The sequence below is a fragment of the Rana temporaria genome, chromosome 2 (genome assembly GCF_905171775.1).
Source record: "Rana temporaria chromosome 2, aRanTem1.1, whole genome shotgun sequence".
Lineage (NCBI taxonomy): Eukaryota > Metazoa > Chordata > Amphibia > Anura > Ranidae > Rana > Rana temporaria.
This window is the reverse complement of record NC_053490.1, coordinates 417,945,481-417,955,096: the sequence shown is the minus strand read 5'-3', so window position 1 is coordinate 417,955,096 and position 9,616 is coordinate 417,945,481.

Sequence of the window (9,616 nt, the reverse complement as noted above, 5' to 3'; positions counted from 1 at the left end):
GGGGGGGTACTTGGATCTAATCCAATTCGATGTGCATGTGATGTGTCTGTGCTAGGGACCACAGTGGTGTGCATTCATGCATTCTCATTGTGACATAAATCATGTGCGTTTCCAGAGACAAAAACATTCTCAATGTGTCATTAATCATGTTCGTTTACTGTGCAAAGCAACATTCTCATTGTCACATAATTCATGTGCGTTTGCAGTGAAAAAAAATAATATCATTGTCACATAATTCATGTGCGTTTGCAGTGAAAACAAATAATATTCTGACATGATTTATGGCCATTTACTGAGAAAAGATGCCTTCTGTGAGGCATCTCCTGGCTACTGTGCCCTCAGTAGACCGGGTAGAGTGGGCTAGGGGGGGATTGCCTGGGTGGGGGGTCAGGTCAGCACGTAAGTTAATCTCCAGTCCCCTTCTCATTGCAAAGTTGTGAAGAATGCAACAAGCCCCTATTATTTGGCACACAAAGTCTGGGGAATACAACAGTGTACCCCCAGTCTTGTCCAGGCATCTGAAGCGGGACTTCAGCAGCCCAAATGTACGCTCCACTACTGCCCGGGTGCGAATATGAGCCTCGTTGTAGCGTTGCTCTCCTGGGGTTTGGGGGTTCCTGAAGGGGGTCATCATGTGAGGTCCCAGGGCATATCCAGAGTCACCTGGAAGGGAAAAGACAGGAGGATATTAGTCATGCATGTGCCCCTTGTGATGTCTGCATCATGGGGGGGGACAGTCATACCTGACACCCATGTCACTCACCAACCAGCCAGCTGTCTCCATACACGTTCTGCTCCAATTCACGTGATATGTTGGTCTGCCTGAAGATGTAGCTGTCATGGCACGAACCCGGAAATTTGGCACAGACATGCCAGATGAGGCCATGGGCATCTACGATTACCTGCACATTTATGGAATGCCAGTTTTTGCGATTCCTGAACAGGTGCTCTGTATCATGGGGGGGCTGTAGTGCCACATGGGTACAGTCAATGGCCCCGATGGTCCGTGGGAATCGGGCAATCTGATAAAAGTCGGCCATGCTCTTCATTCGCTGGTCCTCCTGGGTGGGCTTTTCAAATTGACTGCCCATGCGTCTCAGTATTGCAGGGACAACCTGGTGCACACACCTGCTCATCGAGGACTGTACCATCCCAGCCAGACCTCCACATGTTCTTTGAAAAGACCCAGTGGCCAGAAAATGCAGGGTGGCCATAACTTTAATGTGAGCTGGCAGGGCATGGGATCGTTGGGTTGGGGTGTTCAGATCATCCTGCAGGATCCTGGTTAAGTCCAGGATGGCTTCCTGGTTAAATCTGAAGTTGCCAATGACCTCAGACGCAGTCATGCCAAAGAGATCTTGGCGTGGGCGGTATACCCTCTCCTGTGCCCTCCTCCTCCTCCTCTGTGCCCTCCTCCTTCTCTGCGCCTGTAAAGTTGCAAGTGCCGTTATAATCATTGATGGCCCGGGCATTTTGGCAGTCACAATGAAGTCCAGCAAAGAAGTGTTGGCAGCTCTTCCTAAATGGTGTTGCTTCAGCAGACCTTTACAGGGCTGGTGTAAAATTAGGGCTGCTTTTATAAAGTCTAATTTTGCTCCAGAAAACTAACAGGTGCGTACAGGGCGTTATCTACGGCGCACAGGGCGTAATCTACGGCGCACACACTTAATTTTGAGGATCGCCCTATCTCCCTCATTTGCATCTTTGCCTATCAAATAAAGCGGCGTGACTAGCGTAATTTGCGTCAGAGGATGCGCCGGAGTAATTATTTTAGGTATGACGGAAAAAACTGATTTTTCGTTTTGAGGATCGGGCGCAAAGATACGCGCGGAGTAAAATTAGAAATCTCGAGTTAAGTCGGCGCATCTGCTTTGTGGATTTGCCCCTTTGTTTTTAGCTTGATGTTATGTTCTGATTTGGAGTAATAAATCTTTTAAACGAACTGCACCATGAAGCCTTTCTCTTTCTGCCCCTATTAACAATACCGGTATGGTGAGCAAGTTTGGAAGTCCATTTGATGTGTAAAATCCATTGAAATTGGAGTTTTGCATAGCTTGGACGGGATATCTGCACCTTCATTGGAAACTTCAGATACTGATCCCTATCTGGCTGATGGTGTTCTGACATGACTATTTGATCTCTATTACCTGAGATCCAACAGATTTGGTAAGCGGCAGTGATTGCCTTATTTTCTTTGATGAACAGAAAATCTTACCTGCAGACAAGTTGTCATTCTGTTGTAATTGTGGATACCGGGAATTGTGAAGCTACTCCGATCATTTTTTGGATCCCTAATTGCTTGTTTAGGACATTGTATACATTTTTCTAGATATTCTCTCATTTAAGGTTTTTCACTCATTAACACATTTTCACCTCATTTATGTGGTAGCGCACTATTTTTGTTTTCCACTTTTATGGACTGAATATTTAAGGTTTTTTAGTTGCTGCACCACTTCACTTATGTTTGTTTTTTTATACCATCTTGATAATCATTAATTTGCAACACATTTGTTCACTTGTTCATTTATTTATTTTGTTTTATAGGGTTTAGCACAGATTTTTTTCCTTTTACACCTCAATGCCTTTGTGCCTTTGTGAGGGTGCGAAAGTTCAGGATGGAATCAATTCGTTCAGTGGTTGCTGCGTTCCATTTGGGGGACTTTCTGGCATCCCTGGACATCAAGGACGCATACTTGCATGTCCCCATCTGCGCCAGGCATCAGAGGTTTCTGCGCTTTGCGATCAGTGAAGACCACTGTAACGGGAGGGCCCGTGGGACCCAGAGGCTCTTGCAGGGTGTGGGGTACTCCTGTTTCAGCTTCACCGATGACTCTTGTGTCTAAAGTCATCCTATGTCCACTAGGGGCATAGGATGACTGAGAAATGATATCTTGGACTACATGAGATGGGGCAGTAATGTAATCCACAATATATTCAAGAATGTCTGGAAGAACTAATTACAGGTTGTTGATTCTGAACCCAACAGGTCAATAGAAGAGTGACTCATTCATGTGGAAACACAGACTGTTAAGGGGGTAATTAAGTCTGCTACTGTCATGTAAACTAACCTTAGTCTGGCTTCTAAAGACCTTTCATTGTGTGATGCTAATTGACACTGTATTGTGTGAATTTCTTCTGATGATAGATGTGTATTGTGAATTAAGCACAGTCTAAAGGTCAGATGTCTGACTTGTGTGTCTACTAAAGGAATGTGTATTGTATATCAGGTGAGAGAAGCTGAAATCACGATGACTGACTTGTCAGCTGTAGTAATTAGCTCATGTTAATTATGTCAAATCTGGTGCCAGAAAGTCTGACTAAAAGATGCGTATTGGGCTCATTGTATAACGTTGTGGGTGGAGTTCAGTCATTGTTCCTTGGGGTTTCCAACTTTATAAAAGCCTGAGTTTCCCATTAAAAGACTCTATTTGTTTGAACCTCAAACAGAGCTGTGTCTCGTTATTGGGGCTCATCTGCTGGATTGTGGAGTGTCGATAAGCTGTCGTGGTTTGGTGGAATGGAAAATCGTAAACGGCGTTAACCCCTGACCATTACAACCACTATCAGCTTGTGGCTCTTCCCTTTCGCCTAGCGTCAGAACCAAGAGTTTTCACCAAGGTGCTCACCCCAATTCTGGCTTTGCTGAGACAGCGAGGCATTGCTGTCGTGGGCTACTTAGACAATCTTCTTCTGAGAGCTGCTTCTGGCTCAGAATTAGAGGAGGACATGTCTATAGCCAGTCAGACCCTTCAGGAATTTGGTTGGGTGCTGAACATTCAGAAGTCGGTGTTGGTACTGACTCAGTGTCTGGAGTACCTAGGGTTGATCCTGGACTCCTCGTAGGCGAAGGTCTTCCTTCCTTTGGAGAAGTTAAAGACACTCCAGTCGGCAGTAAAATTGTTGGCATCCCGCAAATGGTCGTCTCCCCATTTTTGCATGGGAGTTCTGGGCCTCATGGTGGCCTTCTTTGAGGCAGTACTGTATGCCCAATTCCACACTCGAGTCTTGCAGAAGGAGATCCTGTCCAAATGGAACAGATCTCCGTTGTCTCTGGATAGTCAGATTCAGGTAAGTCACCTGGTCAGGGCCTCTATGAGTTGGTGTCTGAGATCCCTCTTCAGTCCGGGAAGTCGTTCCTCCCTTCCATTGGACTGTGATCACAACGGGCACCAGCCTGACCAGCTGGGGGGAGTTTGGGGGGTTCAGTCGGCTTAGGGCCGCTGGACCCCGGAAGAGTCCCTACTGCCAATACACTTCCTGAAACTTTGGGCGATCAGACTGTGTCTGCTCGAGTGGTCGCAGGGGCTTCAAGGGTGTCCTGTCAGGATCCAGTCGGAGAACGCCACAACGGTGGCTTATTTCAACCATTAGGGGGAAACAAGGAGCTCGGCTGCGGCGTCGGAGGTCGCTCACATCCTAAGGTGGGCAGAAAGAAGCGTGCCAGCTCTATCAGCCGTTTACATTCTGGGTGTAGAAAACTGGCAGACGGACTACCTATGTCGCCAGATGCTAGACCAAGGGGAATGGTCATTACATCCAGAGGTGTTTCAACTCCTTTGCCTGTGGTAGGGCACACCAGACGTGGATCTCCTGGCTTCTTGACTCAATCGCAAGGTGTCAAAGTTCATGACCAGGTCCAGAGATCCCTGGGCAGATGCGTTGGTGACCCCGTGGGGTCAGTATCGGCTAATTTATGCCTTTTCCCCACTGAAGTTGCTTCCTCATCTGCTCCGCAGAGTGGAGACCGAGGGGATCCCAGTGATTCTAATTGCTCCAGATTGGCCCCGGCATCCCTGGTACGCTGACTTTGTGCGCCTGGTGGCAGATGCACCCTGGAGGCTGCCAATGCGGGGGGACCTTCTATACCAAGGTCCCATACTTCATTCTGTATAACAGTCGCTGGCTTTAACGGCATGGCTATTGAAAGCCAGGTGCTAAGGGACCGAGGTCTGCCGGATTTGTCATTTCAACCATGCTGAGGGCACGGATGTCATCTTCCCAGAAGATCTACCATCGTACTTGGAGTGCCTACATCTCTATGTACGAAGAGATGGAGTGGTGTCCACGGACATATTTGGTTTCCAAGGCCCTGCTGTTTTTACAGCGTGGAGTAGATCAGAAACTTGCCTTAAGCACCATTAAGAGACAGATTTCAGCCTTGGCTGTTTTCTTTCAACGACCCTTGGCGACCCATTCACTAGTGTGTACTTTTGTGCAGGGGATTTGACATGTCATTCCCCCGAATAGACCACTGCTTCCTCCATGGGATTTAAATCTGGTGCTCTCGGGCTCTTCAGGATCCTCCTTTTGAGAACATCAGAGAAATTCCTCTCTTGACGCTATCTCAGAAGGTGGCTTTTCTAGTGGCCATTACATCTGTCAGACGTGTTTCTGAGTTGGCGGCCTTGTCTTGCAAGTCACCATACTTGTTCCTTCACAAGGATAAAGTGGTGCTACGCCCACAGCCTTCCTTTCTTCCGAAGGTAGTTTCAGCTTTTCACCTGAATGAGGACATCGTGTGTCCTTGACCTTCGCATCCCAAAGAGGCTGCGCTACATACCTTGGACGTGGTACGTGCTCTGCGGGTGTACCTGTCTTCTACGGCTCCGTTCCGGAGGTCGGACTCACTCTTTGTGGCGGTGTCTGGTCCACAGAAGGGCCTGGCGATCTCGCCGGCCACCATTTCTTGGTGGATCAGGCAGACCGTCATCCAGGCCTAAGTGCTTAAGGGGCGGGTGCCTCCCTTCCCTGTCACGGCACATTTGACCAGGACAATTGGTGCCTCCTGGGCTTTCCGACATCAAGCATATGTTTCACAGGTGTGTAAGGTGACGACTTGGTCGTCTGTTCACACCTTTTCCAAATTTTACAAGGTTGATGTGAATGCATCTTCGGATACTTCCTTTGGCTGCAAGATTTTGCAGGCGGCTGTTTGAGTTTGCACCTCCTCCGCTGAGGAGCTCTGCTTGTTTGGGGTGAAATTAGTTTTTTGATTGCCATTCCCACCCCTCGTTTTTTTGACACTGCTTGGGGACGTCCCACTTGTCAAGATTTAAGGAGCTGTGTCCGTCCATGGACGAAAAGAGAAAATAGGATTTTTTGTACTCACCATACAATCCTTTTCTCTGTCTTCCATGGACGGACACAGCACCCACCCCTCCTTTTAAGTTTGTACTGCCTTTTGACGAACTAAGCTGCTGGCTGCAGGGTGAGGGTTTATGACCGGAGGAACCACCCTCTGGGCGGGGCTGTTCAACTCTGTTAAAGTTACATGTATTTAAATATCTAACATGTCTGCCTAGTCCTCTCCTAATAGATGGAACATAACCCACTTGTCAAGATTTAAGGAGCCTTGCACCTGCTGGCCTGGGAATCTGAAGCAAACTGCAGGTAAATGATCAAATACTCAGTAGTAATACATAATAAAGATATATGATTCTGTTGAGTTAGTCAACTCTCCCAGGCAAAAACTTAAAAAGATGCTTGTTTTAAAGTGTCAGCTATTCTTTTTCATGAAGTATATTTCAGAAGACTTAAAGCGGATCTCCACTCTAAAGTGGAGTCCCGCTGATCGGCACCCTCCCCCCCTCCGGTGTCACATTTGACACCTTTCAGGGGGGAGGGGGGTGCAGATACCTGTCTACAGACAGGTATCTGCACCCACTTCCGGCCCTACGATACGGGCAAAGGACGGGTTTTTTCTCCGCTTCCCGTCCGTCCCCCGTTGTATGCTGGGAACACTCGGCTCCCAGCACACAGCGGGAGCCAATCGGCGGGCGCAGCGCGACTCGCGCATGCGCCATAGGGAACCGGGCAGTGAAGCCGGAGCGCTTCACTTCCTGGTTCCCTCACCGTGGATGGAGGGGGGAGCAGCAGGGTGACGAGCGATCGGCTCGTCATCTGCTGCGATCACCGCTGGACTTCAGGACAGGTAAGTGTCCTTATATTAAAAGTCAGCAGCTGCAGTATTTGTAGCTGCTGGCTTTTAATATATTTGTTTAGTGGCACATCCGCTTTAATTGTGTTCCAGCATTCTTTTGATTTCCATTGAATCTGCTCATTTCAACACAGACAAGTCCTGGACCTCTTTGTAGACTGAATTCATTTAAGTCATACCATCAGAACCAGAATCCACTCCACCTTCTGAATGGATAATGGAGAATTAAAAACATACTGAATTGGTCATCACTTTGTTCTTCCTTTTTGTAAGCAAGCTTGCAAGCTTGACTTGTAAAGAGTATCCCCCCTCCCACTGCTGTGCAAGACATTACAGAACGCTGTTATCATGACATATTTAAGGGGCTGCAACATTCAGCTTGAACCTTCACCATTTGTTTTTGTTATACAGCCAAGGACTCTGCACTACACACCTGCTCTAATCAAGAAAGCATAAGTAGCCTGATGGAAATCCAGCTCTTCCTGATCATGGCCTTGATTCAGCCCTACTCTTGATTGAACTGTGCTTTTGCTCAGCATGTCTGTGCATAACCTGATCATCTTTCTGATACCACTGCGGTTGTAGATTTCTGATCTATTTTTCCAGAACCTGGACTCTGTATAGGATCAGTTTGTCTGCACCTTCTTTTGACCACCAGTCTGCAGTTTCCTCTGACCATCTGTTTGAGGGTTCTGCTGACAGTGGGTCTGCCAACTGTGTGAAAGGTGTATATACTAGTTGAATGAAAAAAAAAATTGGAGGCATTTATCAGGTCAGTTCTCTCCATGATGTGCCACAGTTTGGTAATCTGTCACAAACTTGCAAATGGTTTATCATAATGTTGCATTTCATGTAATAAATGTGTTGTATTGCTTTGCATTCATTGTTTAAAGTGATTGTAAAGCTTTTTTTTTTTTTTTTAAATAACAAACATGTCATACTTACATCCACTGTGCAGTTCGTTTGCACAGAGTGGCCCCAATCTTCTACTTCTGGGGTCTCCAGGCAGCGCTGGTAGCTCTTCCCTGCATCGTATAACCCCCTAGCAGTGTACCTGCAAGAAAATTTAACCAAGTATGCGCCTAACCGTACCTTAAGGTCGGCTAATTCGGAAACTTTGGTGATGCCTAAATTTAGAAAGAAAAAATGCGGAGGGAGGACGAGTGCGGTCCAGGGAGCACAATTTTGGAACTCCCTGCCTCTAAAATTAAGGCTTGAGAATGATCTTTTTAGGTTCAGGAAGCTTTTAAAACTGAGCTTTTCAGTCAAGCCTATGGAATTACATAGGTTTTATAGTTCTTTGATCTGCTAACCATTTTAAATTTTGATCTGTTCCACTGCCTGTGTGTTTTTATGGTTGTTGCTGTATTGTTGTTCTCGGCGCATCGAGGCCTATGGGTAACTGACTGCGTTTTGTACCATTTTGTACTTTTAAGAATTTTAATAAATAAATAAATAAATAAGCTCTCCCGAGTTCAGCATTTGCGTCCATAGATGCTGAATGTAGGACTCGGCCCTGCCCCCTGGTGCCCGCATCATTGGATTTGATTGACAGCAGTTGGAGTCAATGGCTGTGCTGCAATCAATCTATCCAATCAAGACCTGAGAACCCCGGGAAGAGAGGAAGAGTGCATCTCTGATGGGGGAATACAGGACTCAGGATTAGGGTTGAGTGAACCCGAACTGTAAAGTTCGGGTTCGGTACGGACTTTGGGTTTTTCCCGAACCCGGACCCGAACCCGAATAGTTGGAAAAAGTCCGGGTTCGGGTTCGGTGTTTGGGTATGTTTCGGCGCGCTGCACGGCAGCCAATCGCCATTCGTGTTACAACTGTGACTGGGAACTGATCACAGCCATGCCTACTTATGGCATGGCTGTGATTGGCCAGTGCAGCATGTGACCCATCATGTGACGTGCCTCTATATTAGATAGAGGCACACAGCACAGATCGTCACTCTGCTTCACTGTAGATAGGGAAAGGCTGGTGGAATCTGCTGCATAGGGAAAGTTAGGTGTATCTGGCTGGATTTCACTTATGTGAGGGAAAGGTTCCTGATTGTTCTTCTGAGGGAAAGTGTTAGGTCTATGCTGTTCTACTGATCCAGAAATATCAAGAGGCACACTTTATTAATTTGATATCTGCATCATCTTATTGTATCTGGCTCGTTGTCACTGCTGCACTTATGTGAGGGGAAGGTTCCTGATTGTTCTTCTGAGGGAAAGTGTTAGGTCTATGCTGTTCTACTGATCCAGAAATATCAAGAGGCACACTTTATTAATTTGATATCTGCATCATCTTATTGTATCTGGCTCGTTGTCACTGCTGCACTTATGTGAGGGGAAGGTTCCTGATTGTTCTGAGGGAAAGTGTTAGGTCTATGCTGTTCTACTGATCCAGAAATATCAAGAGGCACACTTTATTAATTTGATATCTGCATCATCTTATTTCTGAATATTTCAACAACAGCACACCTGCCACAGCACCTGTGCACCTGTGATATACTGTGTTTCTGTCAAGTTCCTTAGCAGGCAGGCACAGTTTGCTGAAATATTTGTTCTGTAGGGGCAGTCAGCACAAAAGGTGACTGAGTATTTCAACAACAGTACACCTGCCACCCCACCTGTGATATACTGTGTTTCTGTCAAGTACCTTAGCAGGCAGGCACAGTTTGCTGAAATA